This window comes from Oryzias latipes, chromosome 23 (genome assembly GCF_002234675.1).
Source record: "Oryzias latipes chromosome 23, ASM223467v1".
NCBI classification, from domain to species: Eukaryota; Metazoa; Chordata; class Actinopteri; order Beloniformes; family Adrianichthyidae; genus Oryzias; species Oryzias latipes.
The window spans coordinates 16,723,907-16,746,822 of NC_019881.2; the positions used below are offsets into that span (position 1 = coordinate 16,723,907).

The window sequence follows — 22,916 nt, forward strand, 5'->3', positions numbered from 1 at the left end:
TTTTGTAATTAAAATAGTTATATATTGACAATTTATTATTAACTTAAGAAATTTTATACTTTTCTCTCCCCCTACCAACAAGACCTTCTTCATTTATTTTGCATTCAAGTCAAATGGATAAAACAAGACAAGATAGAGAAAAAGACAAAAGTTTGCTGATAGGTTTTTATTTTTGCAACACAACAAGCCTCAAATTGTTTTACTGTCAGCAGGAAAAGAAAGATTTCAAATTAAAAGATTGTTTAAACTGTAGAGAACAGAACTTTTTAAGAACATTAAAGCATGTTGTGCTTCTATGTTAGTTACTTTGCAATCTTTGGTTCACAAACTTTAGGAGTACTGGGGGAAATGAGCTTAAGAAAAACAAAAAAAAAGATAAAAAACATTGTGACATTTACAAAAAATAAATTAAGAACAGACTTTTTGCAAATTTTTTTGTCTTGTAAAAAGATTAAAAAGATTAGAAGAAACTAAACTTAAAGGGAAACCGGAGACGAAATTATTTAAAATAACGCTGATGACGTGCAGTCAAGAGAAATATATTTTTTCTACACATCAAAAAAAAACAAAATGTGTTGTAGTAGCAGAATATTTTGCATAATAGACTAGCCAACATATGAAAAAAAGTCCTTTATCTTGCATACTATCAATTTTATGGAGTCCCTGATGGACAGCTTTATGTCTGGTTAAAACACTGACACAGAATGAAATTATAGACTGCATGTATAGATCCTTGATGCAAAGAGTGATGAGAGTGCATGTTTGACAGCACTAATTGAGAAAGCAGTGGAGGCATCAATCACTACTAAAGCCAAACTCTAAATTTTGCAAAATGTCTTGCCAACCATAGAACCAAAGAGTCAACCTTTCTGAATATTAAAAGGGAATATCAGCACATAGCAACATGATCCCTAGCAACTGCGACAACACAGCTTCATTTGGCATGTGCTGCTGTAATTGACGAATGATCGCCTGCACAAAAAGAAGTGTCAGAGCTCAGAAAATCATTTCTTAACTAATAAGGGGTGTCAGCCACATAGATGGAAGATTTAAGCTTGTTATTTGCAATTAATGCTTGGGGAAGTATCATGTTATTGGACTTTATGGGGGATTGGTTAGACCAAATTACAATTAAAATGTAATTAAGTTTTAATAGCATCCAATCCGTCCTGCTTACCCACCACAGCCACTTTCCTTGAATCTCACTCCATCTGGTTCAAAGTTGGAGATTTTGATTTTACACCTGCACTTCAAAGACCTGACAGCATAACTTTTGCTCCTATGATGCCAGAAAGGATTTTGTTTACAATGTACATCAGGGTTCTGCAACCCTCAACTCTTAAAGAGCCATTAGGGTCAATTTCTCACCGACCACAATCCCTAGGAGCCTCAAAGTCTCACTTCATCCTTTGTTTTTTTTGCATGAAAACAACTTTTTTTCAAAAGATGAAATAGTTTAAAACTTTTGGCACATGTTCACTTCCTTTTAGATGAAAAACACCTTGTGCCACATAGGATGATCTCACTGCAGCAAATTTAGTAGTAGACTGTGTAATGTCAGCAGTGATTTAAAATTTTAAAAAAAAGTATTTACAAATTATTTCATCGTTGTTTGTGTATCTCAGCAAGAAATTTGTGAATCCAACCAACTAAAATTAAATCAGAGCTAGTCAATTGAACCATTTTTTGGACCATGTGACGCACTTTAAGGCCAAATCCAAATTCTTCACCTTCTACGGCTTCTCCCTAACCCAATTCAAAATCTTTGAATTTTGTCAATACATTTTTTTTCCACCTTATAATCTGATGCGCCTTCATTTTCTACTCTGGTTGTGCTTACTGACCTGAAATTGATGTTTTGTGGTACCAAAAAGCTGTCAAATGTTTGAATTTGGTAAACTAAAAAGCTGCACTGCTTGATGGATTGTTGGACCATTCCAGGTAACGTAGTCAAGATCCTTGTTAAGTGATGCGTACTGTGCTTCAACTGTTTCTGAATGTTGAATAAAGTGAAAGTGAATGTGTGTGTGTGAATGGGACTGTGACTAAAGCGCTTTGGGCCTTCGAAGAAGGTAGAAAAGCGCTGTTTAAGAGTATGCCATTTGCCATATGCCAAAGTTTGACTTATCTGATGTTTCTGCTTTACTTAATGAGCTGTTTAGTCAAAAATAAAAAATAAATTACTTTTTAAAATTTAAAATTTCCTTTTTCTCTTTGACCAAAGGGCCACAAAAAAAGGGGGTCAAAGAGCCATGTGTGGCTCCGAAGCATCAGTTTGCAGACCCCTACTATATATATACATGCTCGAAAAAGCATAAATCATGAAGTACTAGTCCATATCATAATAACTAGCGGCAATGGCTGCCTCAGGAAGGGTTAAAAGATGCTGTCTGTGACATTAGTGTTGATAACTGTGGCAATAGTGTATGTCAGCGGGTGGCAGTCAAAGCACGTTCACATTTTTTCTGTTCAAGCTTCACCTATAAAAAAAGCCAGACCAGAACCTAGAACATGGAACCACACCATCAGATAAACTGTTGACCTTGACGTCAAAAGTGAGGTCATTTCATCCATTAGAAAAATTACAGAAGACATTGAATCTGCTTTAAAGGCCAAAATGATTAGCTGTGTTGTCAACAGGTAGTTTTATTATTAACTGATGAGCAATCCTAGATTATTGGAAGGCAGGCAATGTGCAAGGTGATTAGATTCCAGAATCATCTGTTTCAAACAGGCTGTGCACAGTTGTGCAGTGTAGTGAAACAATTAATCCAGAGGCAATGCTGCATCTGGAGCATTCCACTTTTATCTCTGTGCTGGATTACAGTGCCGTCATTAATATTCACTCCTCTTAATCATGTCGACATGTCTTGGATACAGTCTATCATGGGGAATTAGGCTTGATCAAAAATCTTAAACCAACTGTAGTATGTAGTATGCTTGGGTCGAGTGGTCTGTGTTTTTCTTGATAGAACTGATAGACGTTTTGAAAATAAAAAGCTTTACTTTGTGTCCTCCACCTCCAGACCCTCTTCCACAGTAAGTTCCATAAAGATCTGGTCTCTTTTACCAAGTCGTTCTAACTCTATTTAGAGCTCAGATTGATTTAACAATGGCCGTTTAAAAACCCCACTCAGTAATCTATAAACCAAAGCAACCTAGATTTTGTTTAAATTTTCATTTGAAGTAAAGCTTCACTTACAGAAACAAATTGTTGAAGATGGTTTTGTCAACCTTGTTTAAGACTTTGATGATGTGACAATATTCCGCCTCGTTTTCCCACCGCTAATGGTAAGAGTTAGATAGTAATAGTTTATTTTAAGGGGGACAGAGCAATTTAAAATACATAATTAAACATGGTTAAAGAAGTTAGAATTAGGCATAAGTCTAGTTTTCCTCTGTAGTCCCCTGGCCATGATGTTAAAAGCATAAAACACAAAATACATATACATACATTTGCTATACAAATAGATGAAATAAAGTAAAGAAAGTCTAAAATTAGGCTAAGAACAAAATAAAAAAAATAAAAAAATAGAGTACAAGATTACAAAAAAGCAATAAAATAAAAGCTTTGAGGGGCTTTGATCTCTGCATAAAAGCCAAATAAGAAAGCAATAAAACAAATTAAAGAAAATAAAATGCCAGACTATGAAGTATTAAAAGCCATTCAAAAAGGTCAGTTTTTGGTTGACGTTTAAAAACTTAAGTTCGGATGTACTGTGCAGCTATGCAGCCATATTATTCCATAACAGAGCCAAAAATGGAAAAAGCATAGTCTTCCAGTGTTTGTGGTGACCCGTGCACATGAAACACAATGTGATCCTTTTTTTATTTTTATCATGTTCAATTATTGTTTAGTGTACGAATGTTGCACTGACCAAAGAGCACTTTTTAAATGACAATTACAAGATAATTAGATCTCAGAAAAACTTAAGTTATTTTAATACCATTTTTAGCTATGAATATTAGCATTTGTTCTTTTAATAATTTTAAGCCTCTTGTTTTTTCCACTTGATTTCTCAAACTGTGTGATAATACTTTATTTCTGTATTTTAACAAGGTTTGAACCAGTTTTCCATTTATTTTTTGTTCCATGTCAGAAGGTTATGAATATGCAAATTGGTTTCACAAGGCACATTTTCCAGGGCAATGTGAGAACGCCTATGGTTCAGCAGATTGACAAGTACACTGGCATGAGATGAGTGATTATCCTCTTATGTCAGAGCAGCAAATCTTAACGATGAGACCTGCCCAGTGCCAAATCCTACAGTATAAGTAAATAAATGTCTAGAACTATAAAGAAAAATAGCAAACAAGTGTATTTTTGTCTAATGGTGTCCAAACACGAACACTGTAACAAGCAGAGTCAAAATAGCTCCTGTGTTTTGAATAAAAAGTTAACATCAGTGGGTGTTCGCTGTAATTTGTAACTACAAGACACATAATTAAAATTTCTGTCACCTATACTCTTTCATGTGGGTTTGTAGTGGACAAAGAATAAAGACTTTGATAAGCCATTTCACACAGATGAAAAGATCCTTTCCCACCACAATCAATGATAGGCTTTGTTACTTGCTTTGATCCCAGCATCGATTCTGTGATCCATTTCAAACAACAGCTTTCTGAACAGAAGTCAGTTACATCCACCAAAATGCTCAACTTGTCCAAGAATATTAAGATGTTTCAGTGTGCAAAGCTTATGGCTAATACAGTCTAGCCATCTGTCCAAAAAAGAAGACAGTCTGTACCAAAAATAGAATGAAATGCAAGCTGAACTCCTTCACCTCTCATGCTGATACCAAGTTAGCACTGATCACGTCATTCTTGTTCTAAGAAAAATGGAAAATTGGGCAGTTCCTATTTCCTATAAGCATTAAAAAGTTAATTATTTGCACCATATTTTCTGCACTATAGGGCGCACCAGATTATAAGGCGCACCATTAATGAAAGATCTCTTTTTGAGTTCATGTCAATAAGGCGCATTAAGTGAGACAAACGTCAGAGGTAAGTCCGTCAGTCAAGACTATATTAATTATGTTCACAGTAACTCTAGAACATGTTTGTAACAACACATTAATCACGCATTACAATAAACCCCAACCTTGATTTTTGCAACACATTATAAAACAGACTGATACAGCTGAAACAAATGTTACTGTGAATACACCAACTCCCATCCTTGGTGTAACACGGAAAAAAAAATACATACTCCGGCACTGCTACTCAACTCAACTCAACTTTATTTATAAAGCACTTTAAACAGAACAAGGTTCACCAAAGTGCTGAACAACACAAAAATTAATAAAAGCACATGAAAATATAAAGCATACAACACATAAAATAGGTCCGGATTCCAACTCAGTTAAAAGCCAAACAGAAAAAATATGTTTTAAGAGCAGATTTAAAAATGCTAAGTGAGTCTGTCTCTGCTACACGTTACTATCTTTATAATAAATGGTAAACGGCGTATGCTTGTAAACCACTACCCTCCCTGAAAGCCGAACGCGCTTTACAGTCAGTCCCATTCACTCTACCACATGCTGACAGTGTGTGCCCAAGGACACTTCAACAAAGGGCAAGGCGGAAAACAAACCTGCACTCTTCCGATCAGATGTAGACGGCCCTACCTCTGCACCATGGCCACCCAACCTTGATTACAACACATCAAAAATCAGACTGATACCGCTAAAACCAACATAACTGTAGACACTGACTCCCAATCTTGTTAGTAATATGTATTAAAAAAAATAAAATAAAAAAGAAATAAAAAGTCTGACATCACTATACGTGAGTATATTTACAATAACTCCCAACCTCGTTTCCAACTCATACAAAAACAGACTGGCATTTTGATCAAGCGCCTTATGTCTCAAAATTGCTTCGGAAATCTGTAAGCTCAACCAGAAATGATCAATTTTTGGAAAAATAGATAAATAAATAAGGCTTTGAAGTTTGCTTTATAGTGCGGAAAATACACGGAGCAAATTAAATACATGTTCATGCAAACAATCAAATTGTCCAAAGTTAAGCTTTTAAAAACCATGAAAAATAATTTTTGAAAAAAAAAAAAAAAAAGTGGCATCAAATTCACCTTCAAAACACTAGATCATGGCTAAGCTGCAGCCAACCCTTTACATTTATTAGAAGTAGTTTCCTGCTCCAAAAAGCACAATGAAGGAAGGAGTGGTAACAACTCTGCTGACCAAGAAAGTCCAATTTGTGCCTTTAATACTTGTTCTTATCTGTATGGTCACAAAGTGTGTATGAGTTTATTAGGTACACACTAGTCCAAGACTCCAGAGATCCAGAGTGTCCTTTCCATCTTCACTCTTTTTTTGGTTCTGGCAATTAACATTATCATTAATAATGTTAATTATTATCATTAATTAATGATAAAAAATGAAAGGTTTTTGGTTATAGAGCCTAGTATTAAATTGTGCATCGTAAGCATTCAATTCATCCTTTCAAGGTCCTTGAGGTCCATTGCTTTCTGCCTTCTACAGCTCCCAAAGGTTTCTTTGACATCAGTCCTACACATCATAGTTACTCAGCTACCTTCTAGTAACATTCCTGTCTTTTCTCAATTCCATTCTTTTTACATCAGGATTCCATCCGTTTAAAAATTTAGGTCTCTTAACTGTGACCCCCAGTATGTGATTTTTTTAAGTCTCACTTTATTCAAGTAATGCATACATGATTTAGAAAGCAGGGGGTGAACAATGGGGCTTTAATGCTCCTAATGAAAAAAATGCATATGAGGAGAAACCAAACGCCAAGGTGAAGGCTAACTAAAATCAAAGTCAAACCATCTCAATGTCAATGTGCCAGATCTTAACTGGAAAGAAGATTGAAATGCTTGACTATTTGAAATGATTGCATGACAACAAAAAAACTGCATTAGGTCATTCAAAATGCCATCTGAGAGAGGTTACACAGGAGCAACCCTAAACCAAGACTATAAAACCCAAACCAGCATCTGAAGAAGAGAGGCCAGTGTGGAACAAATGAGGATGCAGGGCAGCCATGCCTGTGTGGAGACAAAATGCTGAGGAGAAAAGATTAGGAAGACAGAGTGGGAGATAAAAGAATGAGAGGAAAGGCACTGCTGAGCACTTCTGCCCCCTGGAGGTGGTTTACTGAAAGACATCACCATGAATTTAAGGCTGCAAAACAGCCGTGGCAAGAACGGTTGTGACTGGTCTAGGGGTTTCTGCATATTGCACCACCTCTGTCTCATAAGGAGGGGCTTTGATCTCTGCATACATTTAAATTCCAAATAGGCAAAAAATACCAAGGGGTAAAAGCTCATTCATTCATAAATGCAACACTGTTGAGCAAATTGTGCTTGATTTGAAGGATATTTCAAAGGTTTGATGTCAGACTTCACAGTGACAGTTGACTCACTGAATCGGCAGTGATACTTCAGTACTGATTTGATAAAAGACACTCAAGTCCTATGTGCATCTCGATAGAAACATCTTTGTTTAACCTTGTTAAATAGAACTGAGGAATCCAAATGGAAAAAGAAAAAAACAAACCAAAGCTGACTGAATATGAATAAGACATGTAGTTTTGCTTTTACAAATGCCATGCAGATGTCCCTGAACAGCGTGCCTGTAGTTTAGGGTTTTAGCCAGCAGATGGCATCAGCAGTTAGTGCACACATCAACCATCTGGGTCAGTGCCCACATGAAGACAGTTACAATCCAACTTTTTCCTCTTTATCCCAAATACATAGCTTACACGTATGTTTAAATGCACACATTTGTGCCCTATTGGCTTAATTCCACACTTGTTTATGTCAGCCCCCCCTTTTTGTTTTGTCTCTTTGTTGCTGTTATCTGGTTTACCCTCATCGCACTTATTTACCAAAGCTTTCAGTTTGACGGAATGTGTATGTAAAAGGAAAACAGAAGGCCGTAAATCATTAATATACGAGTTAAAGAGAATGGTAAAACCTGTCTGAGTGATCAATGGAAACGTCAGAAGTAGGAAGGAGGAGATTAGATATTGACTTAGGTAAATGGAGTGAGGCGAGAAGAAATTGTCTTTAACTAACTGGTGTTGTTATGTAGTGCTTTCAATTTTGCTGGTTAAAATGGAAAAGATGTTCAAACTATGGTTACAATGAACGTACAGTACTCAATCTCTGGGAGAACAAACCAAAGAATAACCAAAGGGCCTTGTCATGTGATATGGAAAGGGTCAATGTACAATTTTAATTGATATGTCAACATTTTTTGTTCCTCAATTATCTTAAAGGAAAAAAAAAATGTGTAGTTTTTTTGTAGTTCTAAAGTAGATTACATTTTTATTTCTAGTTATTTAGGTAACTTTGTAAAGAAATAAATAAATAACTTGATATAGAAATAAAACTTTTGCCAAATTTTACAGATGATCGATTTTCCTGTAATCCTATCTGGGTTATGCCTAACGACTGTCATTCAACATCATACAATGAAAAAATACAAACAAGACACTTGGAGGAAGAAAGACGTAAAAAGTGCTTAGTTTGAAGAGTATAGTCACTTTAAAATAAATTTAAAATTGTATCTTTTAAAAACTCTTAAATTCCAGAAATTAACAAAATCGTGAATGCGGCTCTATTGAGATTCAATATACTGAACAGACCAAACCAATTCCATGGTAAAATGCAATATTATTTGATTTTTGTTTTGTCTGTTAAATTAATATTGTATTCCATTATTACAATGATATTTTAGATTGAATCACACACTGCCATAGAAAACCCAATGATGCTTGTATATAAAGCAATAGCTGTATGTTTAACATCATAATACTTAATAAATGATTACCTTCAACCCTTTAATAGATGTATCAAATCTTACCCAGGTTTGGGAAGCATCTTGTTAGGCAGACCACAGCTATATGACATTTGGACAGGGCTTTTCCATCGAGAGCATGCAAGGATGGCTGCTGGGGCAAAAAGAGGACGTAAGGGTAACAAAAATATACCAGATTGTCAAAGTTAAATATAATTAATTATTTTAAATTCATAGTTGGATGGGTGAAACATTGCAGTCAGAACAACAGGTGATTGTAAGTTATTTACTGCACTGTGCTCTAAAGAGCAAAATTATCCCATAAGAGTCTGAAGTAAATTTATTTTGCATCATTTAACATGGTCTTTACGATTAACATTGCCATTTTGCTTTTTATTTATTGTATTATGAGCTCAAAATATATAAGGAAAATGTCAAAGCATACATTCTCATAGGGAAGCAAGGGTTTAAATGTTGAACCAGTAAACTTTAAAGCAGAAGATACAAAAAATATTGAGGTTTTTAAGAAAGTTAATATAATTAATACATGTAGAGATTTAATCGAAATTAATTTGGCTATCCATGACAAAGTAATTATGCAATACCTACCTTGCTTGTTATTTAGTCAGCTTTGGCCAGCAGCTAGCACACTAAAATCCCAGGAATTAGGCTGCATGGTGCCTTTTAAATTAAAATTACATTAACTTCTTCTTTAATTTGGTAACTTTCAGTAAGGCTAAATGAACTTAAATCAATAGGATGTGCTTAATCTGTTGTGGTACAAAGCATGAAGACAGACAGACTACAAAGTGGAAGCAGAATTGCAGCCTGTTCTGCACTGGCTGTTCCAGCAGATGTTCTGCATCAAGTAATCAAGAAAACACGGTCTTCACTCTTTGTTTTAGCAAAAAGAAAAATGATTTTACAAAATCTAAAAGCACCTTTTTTGGATTTGGAAAATGTTAAAAGTCATTTATAAATAAATAGCCAGTTTGCTGTGCTAAAATTAAAAAGAACTGTCAAAAACAGTTGTTGACGTCTGAATTAGGAAATTCCCCATAGCAACCAGTGGACGTTTAGTATTGACTGCTGTTTCATTTTTCTTCCCTTCTTTTTTTTTTTTTTTTTGTTCTTTTTTCAAGGCCACACCATCAAAGCAGGAAGGGCTCGTGAGCAGCCGCGCGTGCCTCCAGTCAGGCGTCACGAGCCGGCAGCTTGCGCACGCGGACACGTGCCTGCATGTCAACGCTGCTGGAGAAGTTGCACGCAGCGCTTGTCACTTGATCTTGAACGTCGCAGCAGAGCAGATAGGAGAAGATAAAGCGATAAAAGTGGGGTCAGGCCTCTGTACGTTACGAAAAGGCGGCTGGCCTAGATATACGAACGGGTAGATGGGCATGAATGCGCACAGATATAAGTGCTGACATCGTGAAATTCTGTCAAAGGGTTTATGCTCCGATTTTAGTATTTTACCGCCAAATTGTCGTCCTTAAAACAACAATTTAATTGGTATTTAGTGTTCTTTAAATTTTGATAATAAGTAAGCAGCCCATACTTCCCTTTGAGTGGAAGGACAACAATCTAACTCATTGTAAATAATACACACATGCAGTCTATTTTTGGTTGTTAACCCTCTTCCATGAAGGGTGAACAAATAGAAACATAAATCTTAAACAATACCAATGTTTAAAAGCAAAATTTTCTTTTAAATTTGAAGCCAGAATGACAATTAGGAAGGAACCCAAATCATTCCTATCCCCTAAAAAGTGGCATTAAAATAGAATGTTTAAGCCCTGAAACAATGATCTGAAAATGGAAGATTCTGTCAAAGATGAACCAACTGATAAGTTAAAATCCAAAGATAAAAATGGCATTCCAAAAGCCAATAAAGGTCTCTATTTATATCTAAGGAACTAAACTTTAAAAGAGAACACACCTCTTTTGTGCTCTATAGTGAGGGGCATCAAAGGGGGTAACAATTACTTTACTTAATCAATGAATTGATGTATATTCCTACAAGCCGACCAGATAAATTTGTCTAAGGTAAATTGTTAGGGAGGAGGTCATTCCTAGGTGCATAAACCAGCGCTGGATCGTTGCTTGACTTTGCTCCTGTTTGGTATTAGCCTGATTGCTTATTCCTAACTTGGTGTTATCTGGTTTAATATTCACATTCATATGCTTTAAGTAGCTTCTTTAGTATAGTAAAATACTGTGTTAACCGCCTAAGAGATGCTCTATCTGATCAGATAGTCTCTCTGGATGGCATAACTATAGCCTTCAATTCCACAGTTAGAAACCTTTATTTTTACCAGGGTTTATCATATAACGCTCACAAATCACAGGCTTGTAAAACTGCATTTTTTTCACCTATGCAGCATATCTAGGATCAGAAATATATTTTCTAAAAGTCATACTGAAAAACTCCTCCAGGCATTTGTTACGTCTAGGCTGGATTACTGTAACTCTTTGTTAGCAACGTGTCCTAAAGGTTGCTTTAAAAGTCTTCAGCTTGTTCAAAATGCAGCAGCAAGGTTGTTTGCAGGAACTAGCAGACGAGATTACATTAGTGTTAGCTTCACTTCACTGGCTCCCAGTTGAATCTAGAATCAAGTTCAAAATCCTCCTGCTAACCTATAAGGCCTTAAATGGTTTGACCCCATCCTAACTTGACCCTTTGCTCACAAAAAGCAAGACTGCTTGTGGTTCCTAGAATTTCTAAAAGCCCATTTGGAGGTATTTAGCCACCAAGCTCCTGCCTTATGGAATAAGCTCCCAGCTCATGTCAGAGAGGCCAACACAGTTTCTACGTTCAAAGTTAGGCTACAACATTCCTTTTTGGATAGCTAGAATAGCTGTATTTAATGAACCAATATCAACAATGAGTCATATCGACAGCCACAAATTATGTTATGAATCGAATCACTGTTAAAATGAATCATTACGCCCCAATACACATATATTTCAACTGGTAAGTTAGAGGAAGGGTGTAGAATGACCTGATCAATCTTTAATGTTATAATAATGTTGGGTTTTTGTTTAGCAAAAGGTAAAGGAGCAACCTTCCATTGTGAACCAAGGAAGAGGCAGAGAAAGTTGACAGAGAAAGTCTTTGCTTCTAAACGCAACTCAAACATTTTTCTGTGGCTTCAAAAGAGCGTGTTAGTGGCCCAAGCAGCAGCCACAGCATTGTGGCAACTGTTGCCAATTAATACCAGCTCCCTTATCATAAATGAGCCCAACCTCTTCCTCAGTTGACCCAAATCAAGCTTCGAGTCCAGGGATGGACAAACTCCTGCCCAACTCCATGTTTGGCCCCCTAATAAAACAATTTCAGAGACGCTTCTTTTTTAAAAAATTTTATTTTTTAATCTGTTATCATTACTGTTAAGTGTAGATAAAAAACAAAAAGTCGGGGGCCTGTCCACAGACACTCAATTTAATACAAACGTACCTGTTGGCTCCAAAACTCTTCAGGCACAAACAAGTCAACACGTACAACTACAGCTTACACGCACATACTTATGCATACAAACAAACACATCCATCTTCATCCATTTTCTAAATCCCTTACAGGGTCAAGGGGTTGTCCTGACTATTGTTGAATAAAGGTGGGGTACACCATGGACAGGTTGCCAGTCTGTTGCAGGGCACACAATCACTCCCATACACACTCACACATGCGCACCTAATGGCACATTTTAGAGTAACCAATTCACCTATGAAGCACTTGGTGTCATATAATCTTCCATTGACCAAAGAGGGGCACGTATTTAGCCCTTGTGCTATCCTAGGCACTTTAACATTGGGAGTTGGGTCATCTAGACCCACTAGACAGTGCTCTGAACCGTTTTTCTTCAATGATTTGTGATCTTCACTGGTGTCCATGGATTACATGAAATCTTTCCACCTTTATCCACCTTTGTCTTGGTAGGGGGAACATGTCAATGTAAGGGTGGGGTCATCTAAGATAGCACAAGGGTTAGTAGTGACATTTGAATGGCGTCCCTTTTAAATCATGGAAATTTCAACCGTTTGTAAATTTATCATGGAGGAGAAATTAACAATTGCTGTTTGTGTCCTGCCAGAATTATAAGACACCAAGTCTTTCAAATATCGGAAAAGAACTTTGAAAGGAAATGCTTGAAGCTGGATTCACGAGATTTGCACCGCTTTGACAGTACCTTCGCTAGTATCGGATGGTGACATAAATAAAATAAAAGTACATAAACATAATTTAATTTAAATCATTTTAACTGGAAATTATTTTAATTTTACAGAATCCCATGATTTCATTTCAAAATAAAAGACCCTGCACTTCATAGAATCATCTCAATGCAGCAAATGTAGCAATAGGATGTAATGTCAGCCATGATTTAAAAAAAATAAAAATAAACTATACACAGTTTTCGTTGTCATTGTTGGTGCATTTTAGCCAGAAATTTGTAACACTAAGAAACTAAAAGTAATCCAAACAAAGTAAGTAATCTTTACCAGATTCTGTAGCATACGGTGTTCATGCGGGACTGTCGCAAACTGATCCTAGCTCATGAACTCCCATTTGGAAGAGGTTTGGAGCGAAATTTTGAAGCGATGCGAATCTTGGGAATCCATCAGTCCCAATTAAAATTCTTGAATTTTGTTTTACAAAAGACAGTTTGGCAAATAATTTAATGTGCATACTTAAAATTGATGTTCTGTGCTACACAGCGCTAAAAAATGTGTCAAAAATATTTGACTTATGTAAATTGCAAAACTGCACAGCTTCATGGATTGCTGGAGCATTACGACTTTCACAGTCAGGAGCCAAGTAAAGCAACAGTAACTATACTTCAACTGTTTGTGAATGAGTTGAATGAAGTTTGACTTGTAAGACTGCTTTGTTGCGCTTGATGCGCCGTAAAGTCCAGAAAAAATTACTTTTAAATATTGAAAACATTGTATTTTACCTTCAGAGGGCAACAAAGGTCAAAGAAAGAGCCACATAAGGCTTTGGTCCTCAGGTTGCAGTTCTAAACCAAAAACATGGCTGCTCTCACTGCAGTCTCCTACACCTTTCCTTTTTAGTCCTACTGACACTCTTTTGTGAATCTTTTTGAAACCTTCCTCCACCCATACCATACTGCTTGTAGTCACCTCCTCACCTATTTCTCTCCTCCCCCTTCTTCACCTCTGCCCCCTGTAACCTCTCTGTTCCACTGTCTGGGTTTGGCTAACATCTATTCCTCTCTATTCCAGAGTAAACCTCGATATCTAAAGATGTTCCTCCTACACAATTTGAAATCACCTCACTGGTCCTCACTTACCACATTAAAACCCAGTTGAAGCATCTGTTACAATTTGTCTTTATTTTCTCAACTTCTTCTAACTCTATGGATGCCCTCCCTACCCCCCCCCCCCACTACATTTACCCCCTCTTTACCAAATTATAATCCTTTCATCCCAACTATATGCTCTCCTAATCCATTTATCAATTTCATTTTATCACATAGAGTCACTTTCATGCTTTACTTCATCTATCCATTCACTTTTCCTTTCTACTATTGAACCTTATCTGATGTTTACAGTCAGAAAAAAATGTACACAAGATGACCCCTCAGCACAGAGTCTGCAACATTGCCATCCGTTGCAGATCCCCACACAGCCTGGTCAGATTCCCATTCGTCGGACTAAATATTTCAATACAAACTCTTTCAATACAAAGTGGTCTTTGTTAAAAAATAAAGTTCTTCTCTATTTTACCACATGGCTGCTTTTGTCAGAATTTATAAATCCAGCAAAAATCATTAAACAAGTGAGGTAAAACAAAAGTAATACTCTCCAAATCAATATTATTTCAAAATTAGTTAGTCTGGGAGCAGCATGTACATCCAATCACTTCAAGCAAACAATGCCATCAAGGTCTTTGATGTACTGTTCCACAGACAAAGTAACACAATATCACTTATTTTTGGACAGCAGATTTGGTTGTGGTGTTATTTAAATCTATTTAAATCATCTTTTGTTTTTTTTGTCTGCACCCGATTCAAAATTATTTAAATAAAGAAATACTCAGAAATGCAGTTTTAATTTTAGTTTTTCTTTATATTTATGTTTTCAATTGTGAGTAAAATGCCACAAAATCATGTTAAAAACATCAAATATACGACTTTCATTGGAGTGGGTCTTTAAATATTAGTAAAATTAAAAGGAAACATGGTTAAAAGCAAGGTCACCAGGTTCCTTTGCCAATATTCTGCTATCTTCATTTAAGCTTATTATCCTCGTGTATTTAAGTGTCTGGTTGAAGGTACATCCTTATTAGGTTCTCTGCTTTGCTCATTCTGTTGGTTTTCCCCTTTAATTCAAGAACTTGTGTTTGAATTCATGTGTTTTTAGTAGCTACTGTTAATTAAAAGTTTAGTGCAATTTTGTGTCCATGGTTCATGATTTTAAAAAGTGTTGAAAACTAATCAACAATAACATCCTTCATAATGTATTTTTTTTTCAATTAACACGTTTTATATTACACTAAATTTGTATTATGTTTTGGAAAACTACACAAACATTGTCAGTCCAAAAATCCAACAAATGCTGTCAAATAAAATGTTGGTATCTCAGGTTTTCTGTGCGTAAAACTCGAGTCCAGTCTGTCACTAAAGGGGGGAACCGGTGAGTGAACGCTGTGCGTGTGTGCGCACATGTGGATGGGAGGGTCATATAATGAATTGAAAGAAAGATATAGTGACCAAAAACAGCCACCATCTACCCTCTACCCCCTACCCCAACCCCCTTCCTCCAGCCTGGGGTTTGAATTAATGTGTTTCTATTTTTGGCTCTCCCGTGTTTCCAGGGGAAACCTAATGACGCAATGACGTCAATGCAGGTCACCAGCAAAAAGCAGACTGGAGGAATTGAGTGGCTTCCATTAGAGGTTTTGCAGCATTTTCCAGAGAGGAGGGAGGAGGACAAAATGGATTAAGATTGAGAAATGCACAGAAGTACAAATTATTATTATTAGTTGTAGTATTATAAATACAGGGCGAAATTAATAGAAGGCAATGCGACTGACGTCTGGAAAGGATGGAGGGAGGGTGGAGGGGTGGTGGTTGGGGGGACCCTAGTGCTGCATATGAATGGGTGCCGCTCAAATTCCCAGGGATTATTGGAGGGAAAAAAGAAGAGGACGGAAACACGGGGTCCGCGGTTCCTTGGATCGGGGCAAAATGGGTGAGTCTTTTCTATTAAATTATTTTTTATTGCATCTTTTTTTGCTTATTTTTGAAATATTTAAAATGAGAAAAAGGAAGAAGCTTCCGCTGGGGTTTGGCGCTCAGAGATAATAAGAAATGCATCTCCGAGTTTGGCGGTGGAGCGTGAGTGGCCATTGAGTCGGACTGATGAGTGATCATGGTTGTGGGGAGGGGGGGATTCGAGTAAAATGGGTGGGGGGCATTAATCCTCAGTAAAAGTGTGTTCGTGTTAACTTTCAGCGAGTTGATTGCAATTTCTTTCTATGATCACCCGTGGCTGTGGACGTGCGCCGTCCACAGCCACGGTGCTCCGACGCACCAACAATCCCGCATCCATCCATGTCTTTTGAGATATTTTCCTCATGCATGCCCCGAGGAGAGACATTTTACAATCCAACTGCAAGTCTGAGGTGTGGCGATAATCGGTGCAACAATTGCCAGCTAATTGTAGCGCCAGTCACCCAACGGCTTGCATCATTTTGGATGCTGCCATGCAAAGGTTTCAGAGCTATGAAGGCGACGTTTGATGCTTTTCCCATTTCGAGTCTGTTGGATGGGTAAAGGGCGGCAAGATGTACCCTTACTTCTTTTAGGGTGTCGGATTTTAGGACAAAAAAATAATAAATAAATAAAAAGCGCTCGCATGCACGCGGAAGTCCGCGCTCGCACAGGCGTGAGTTGCCTTCTTTGCAGGTTTCACTGCGTTATGGCAACAAGTGCCAATTCACGCGCGATCAGTACCATACAGCCCCTTTTTTTAATCATCGTGATGCCTCAGAAAAGCCTGACTTGAATTGTCTCATTTTTTTCCCTTTTATCATTCTTTCTTTACACATTGTATTTTTATTTTCAATCATCAGCAAACCAATTTCGCTCCTTTCTGTCTTTATGAGGGGCGTTTACCTGAGAGAGTTGGTTTCAGAACCATGGCCAGCGCATGGCGTTTTCAGCACCATGGAGAGGGCTCACCCATCAGCCGTCTTTTCTACACGAAATTCCATTTTGGTCCTTGTCTGATCAGTTTGTTTGAAATTGTTGCACCTACCCCTACACCTCTGGAAGACCTGACAGCTTCAGCTGGCCTGTGCAGCCAAGACCACAAAATCATAAGAACCTCTTAGTGCCTTGACAGGCAACACCAAACAGAATAAAAACACACTGTTTCCATGTACAACAATATCTGAATTTGGGACAAATTATGAAGGGGAGGAATTGTGACAATTTTCCCTCTCATGTGACGCACACTGTGAGGTAAATGTGGCAGATGCCGACGTGTGCAGATGGTCCAGTCTACCAAGCCCTATTCGCTTCGGGTTTGACGTAACTCGCATGTTCAGACAAAAGGCCTGTCGTCCAGATGAAGCCCTTTGCTGTGTGCTCCTCCTCAAAAGAGCCTTTTCTTCAGGATCCTGATCTTTACTGAGGCATGACTTTCCACAGTGTGGATCTGAAACTTGACTTTTTATTTCGAAAAGCTTTTTAAATGAGCCTGGGACAAATCAAATTTCCAAATTCAAGTCAAAGATAGAAAGGCTGTGGCGAAGGAGGAAAGGTGTAAATCAGGTGTACAACAGAAGCAATTTTGCATTATATTTCCTGAACCCTATGAAAACAAAACGTTTTTTTAAAAAAATGTCGTAATCCCCTCCTAATCTGTAACTTTTCTAGACAGAAGTTTAAGTTTTATACAGGATGACATCCTGACATGATCGTCTACTACTGTGTACAAAGTTTGGATTTAGAAAGAGGAGTTCCATCAATGTTATGTGTTATTATTTCAACTGCCATGTTGGAATACAATGAGTAGATTTGGCAGGACACTTTCAGAGGTTTTATCATCTACATCTTGTAGTTGGAGTGTAACAATCTAGGGAAGTTACAGACAGCTAACAGACCTCCTTCTGTGACATGGACATTTTTTAAATCTCCATTGTTCATTACATTTACGTAAATGTTGGTGGATAAATAAAAAGTTTAAAAAATTCATGGGTGAAGATACAGTTTTCTATCTGCCACAATATTAGAAACATTACACTCCTACTTTAAGTAACTGTTTTCAATCTGAGGATTTATTTGCAAATCTTTTGTACACTTTGAATCTACATTGAACATGGAGGTTCTACATTGTAGCGGTATTTTTCAGGCAAAAGTGTTCCCTTATTCCTTTTTAGGTTGCTCAGAAACCGCTGACTGATTTGCAATGACAAGCGAATGAAACTTCATCAAGTGGAAAGAAGACATGCTGAAACACTTGTTAAGACAACAGTGTTGTCGCTGTGTTGATGATCAGATGCAAGTGTGTAACTGCATCTGAAACCCATGAAACCCAAATTTTCAGATATTGAGGTTTCGGGTTCTTCAGATTTTGTCAGTGTGGACTAAGTCATCCAACATTTTGGCAATAATGTTCTTTTTTCTCACCTACAGGAATCCATGCTTATGATGTTAGAAGCGTTCTGCATCCTAAACTTTATGATCTAAAAGGTGTGTGTGGGAACTTCAACAAAAAACTATGCTTTTTTATGGCTTCTCTTAAAGGTTTTTTAAACTTAAACAGAAAGAACAACAAACAGAAAATCCAATGATCCGTCCAAATCTGCTCAAATGCAATTTTTCAGAAGGAGGAGAATAATTTTCAGCTCATATTCAGAAAAGGCTTTAATCACGTCACTTTTATCAGAATTGTCTGAATTTGGCTTTCTGGTTAAAACTGTGATCTGGGTATAACAATGAAGCAATAGACAAGCAACACAGGTGGAAACTCATTTTGACTAAGACATAAAGTGAAGACAAACCAGAGAGAAGTCCTGAATTGTCTGTTTTTTCTCCCATACTTCATTCAGAGAAACTGCTGGTTTCTCATTTTTAAGACATATGGAAACCAAATGTTTAATAGTAATGTATTAGCAAAGCTCATCAATGCACCAAAAGCATTTTGTTTGGCTGGTTTTGAGGCTGAGGGAGGACTGTTCATTTTTGAAAACAGGAGTTCTCTAAATATGGATCTTACGTTTGTCTCTGTGCTTTCCAAAGTCCCCACAAATGTGCTGAAAGCTCCTCTTCTTTCTCCTTTCTCCAGGTTCCGGAATCATCGTCATCACAGGACACATTTACGGCATTGTCCTTTGTGGGTCTTTTTGCGGTCTGGGCTTGCTGTTCCTAAGGAAGTAGCCAGGAAGCCCTTACCCCAAAAAGTATCTTCAGTGGATTCTGGCATCTGCATTGGCTTTTCCTCTCTTGCTGATGGAATTTGCCACTGAAATTCTCTGTGATGGAAACTCATCAAAGGCTTGGCAAAAAGGGGCACCACTTTTAGTTATCTGTAAAATGCTGTGAAGGGATTTTGAAGGAAAAATGCCAGAGGTTTCAATGACTGGTGTGGCAGAAAATTTTAGTCTGTGTTGGAAAATCCCTGTAAATATCACCTGATTAATCTAAAAAACAATCAAGTCAGCTGTTATTACATCACCTTAAGGTTTAAAAGTGCAAAGCTAACAATCCTGTAGTGAAAACTAATCAATTTTTGGCGTGCAAAATCAGGTGGGACTCAGATTGTACATTGATCAGTTAATTACTTGCCTTTTTTATGGTGCAGTTTGGTAAAATCTAAATTTCTTTATTATCTAAAAAGGTCAAATAATTTCATTTTTTAAGAAAGATGTCTGATTCCTATGAATTCACTTCAAAGCTCTTGCTGCAAGTGTCTATGTATTTTCATTTTTTGGGACCAAAACCCTCTTTTATACACAAATAATGCTCTACTCCTAACCATACGTGGCCTGACATTCATAGAACCACCTATTGAAAGTGCGTAGACCGGATGCACCCGCTGAATGAATAATCTGAGAGAAAATGGATGTGTAGCTTCAAGCCTTTGATGACCTACGTGTTACATAAACGTGATTATTCCCCCAAACCCATGAACTCCCACAATGGAGTTTATGTACATCAATACCAGAGGCATTTTCGTGCCCTGACGAAGACGAAGACGTCATTGCTCAGTGTTGTGTTCACCAAAGAGGGTCTTTGCTGCACAGAAACCATCAGACATGTAGTTTTAAGTTACATTAGTGACATACTTTTGTCTTTTTTTTCTTGAGTTTCTAGTCAATACAGAAAATTTCTAGAGCTGCTTTTTAGTTTAGTGTGCTTTTTAGTATTGCTCTGCCAAACAATGAATACTTGTATGCAAATCTTCATTTTACAAAGAAATCTTTAACCAAATGAGGTCAGCGTTTGTTTTTTTTACTGGATTGCTCCATTTGTGCATTTTTTTATAAACTGTAACGAAACCATAAACAAGATATTTTGCTCCAAAAAGAAGCAAATGTGTGAAAAGTAAAGCCTAAAAATGCAACTCTACACACACCGTCAACATCTTCCTCATTCTTCCGTTTTTTGTGGTCTTAAGGAGCTGCATCCACCTGTCCCATGCTAAATCAGCCATACTTCCTCCCCCAGTGGTTGATATAAAAAAAGATTCAGCAGGTTTTTAGTATGATTGCCCCCTCCTACACCCATCAAGTTAGCAAACAAGTCCCTTTACCGTTGTGTAGATAGGAAGTAGATATTCCCAGTTAAACTGTGGCACAATTTGTGTGTCACATGTTGCCCTAGGAAATAGGGCAGTGCCTCATCCCTGTCATCAGGCAGGCATGCGGGGCAGTGGATGTAGTTTTGCTCCTCTTCTGCTTGTAATAGAGTAAATTATTGGAAAAAAAGATTGAAACTTAATGGTCTCAATATTTAAGTCCATATTGAATTTATGGGTGTTGACCAAACAATAATCTTCTTTCAATAAATTGCTTTTATTGTATGATTTTATGCCTAAATGCTTCATGTTAGTGACAATTTCTTGATTACACATGAAAAAATTTGTAAGATTTCCCTTCTGATTCATGACAAATAAAGATTGATTGTACAAAAAAGTCAAAGAGATTTTATTTCACCAAAAAAATGTAAAAGAAAATAAGTACAATTCCTTTATATTTGGAAAAATATGAAACCTATTGACGAGATCGTTTAAGGTTTGACAGCAAGTTACTGAAAAAAGATGCGCAATGCAATGATGGGAACTGAGCATCTAAAACTGCAGTGTCTCCAACGGTAAATCTTTGGGTGAGCATAGCCCTCTAGAGGTATTTTTAGGAACCGCAGCTTATAATGTGCAAGACTGCGCCACTGCAAAAAGAAACATGGTCATGAAGCAGAATAACAACATCCAGGCCTCTGTTAAGTTTACAGCTTCCGACTGAAAACAGAATGTTATTGGTAACAGATGTTGGTCCCCTTCATGTGACGCATGCGGCCCCAAAGATTACGGTAAAGCATCGCTTGTCTGTTAGTGATTATATGCTTGGTCAGTCTGAGAAAATACAAATTTTTTGGGGGTAACTTTTTTTCCCCCTTCTGTTTTACAGTTCACTTAGCTCAGCTGTGCATTCACTTGTTTTTTTTTACGTTGCTTATTTTTCTTGCATGTGAAAATAAAACCCGTTCAAGCACATTTTTTGGCCTTATCTCATCATTTTGCAACCCAGTCTCATCCTAAAATGTGTAGTAGCTACATTTGTCCACATGGAAATGCGTGAGAGTTTTACAAAAACGCCCCCTAAACAAATGTAGCTACTACACATTTTAGGATGAGACTGGGTTGCATTTTGATGTCATTAACAAAAACTGTTTTTATTTACTTTCACAAAAAGCTTTGTTTATCACTGTACTGAAAGGTGAGCGATTAACAGTCCAATTTAAGTGGACATTTTAGGGAGGAAAATTACCTTTTATCTTTTTACTTTTGATCCACAGAAACCCTCAGATGAGGTTCAAGAGCAGCTTATCTGAGGCCAAATGTGCTGACGCATAAGGGAATTAGGAAGGGAAGGCATGAGGAAGGGATTCAAAAAATGCAGTTTGGTTTTACAGTCAGCTACAGACACACGTCATCTGATCCAACAGGTTTGGGTTCACTCATCTATTAAATAAAGTGTGATTCAATAAGACGAGGGCATTGGGTTTACCATTCGCTCATTTCTCCCTCTCCAGCCATGTATGGTTCTTCATACCTCAGTTATTTCACCATAAAGGTGGGAGTGTCAGAGTTGAACCCACGTCAAGCCGTGTTACTGGAACTGACCAGTGTACCTATTCCAAGAATTTTTTTTTCTGCAAACTTCCCATATTTGTCTCTATGGGGTAAAGTATTTCCACTTGCTTAATACTGTCAGAGGGAAATAATGCACTGTTATCTGATGGTATTGATCTGTTCTTTGAAAGTTTTAGGGCCCTCGGCTCCTTTCTGTATGTTAATCTCAAGTAACATAAAATGTGAGAGTAGATAGCAGGTCTTATAGGTCTAATATTTGGACAATTTTCTGAGGATTAAGATAATTTTCTCATTTTAATTGAAGTAGAAGGAAAATAAAAGTTTCCTAAAAAACACGTAAATGACGGTTAATCTAGCATTTAAGGCAATGGTCTGCAACCTTTAACACTTTAAAAGATATTCAGGCTGATCTCTTAATAAGAATAACCCAGTTGGAGCCACAAAATCTCACCCCTTAGAAATATAAGACAAAATAGTTTTTCTTTTTTTTTTCTGTTTTTTTGTAATTAAACAGTTTAGAACGTTTGACAGAGGCTACGACTTCCTTTCAAAATAAGACACCCTGTGCCATATTGGATCATTTCAATGCAGCAAGGTAACATAACATCAGCAGAAATATAATAAAATAAAATAAAATAAAACAACAATGCAGCTATTTGTTGGTGCGCCTCATCCATAAATTCATAAACCTAATGAATCATAATTAAATTAGAGCCAACTAAGTGACTGCAATATATTTTTTTCTCACTATAAACTGTACTTAAACGGCTGACATTTTTCTAAAACACAGTCCGT

At 37.1% G+C, this 22,916-nt stretch overlaps 2 long non-coding RNA genes across 5 annotated transcripts in view; one reads left to right on the forward strand and one right to left on the reverse strand.

The window, feature by feature from the left end:
- Window positions 1–10,911, reverse strand: part of LOC110017635 — a 91,804-nt gene extending 80,893 nt beyond the window's left edge. For all 4 annotated transcript variants that reach the window (XR_002872817.1, XR_002872816.1, XR_002293097.2 and 1 more), the window contains exons 1-2: window positions 9,393–10,911; window positions 8,850–8,934 (exon numbers count right to left, since the gene is read on the reverse strand). This is a non-coding gene — a long non-coding RNA (uncharacterized LOC110017635). The remainder of the gene's footprint in view (window positions 1–8,849; window positions 8,935–9,392) is intronic.
- Window positions 10,912–15,658: 4,747 nt separating this feature from the next.
- LOC110017643 lies at window positions 15,659–21,521 on the forward strand. The gene is made up of 3 exons (XR_002293107.1): window positions 15,659–15,992; window positions 18,443–18,499; window positions 19,095–21,521. It is a non-coding gene; the product is annotated as an uncharacterized LOC110017643 (long non-coding RNA).
- The last annotated feature ends 1,395 nt before the right edge of the window (window positions 21,522–22,916 follow it).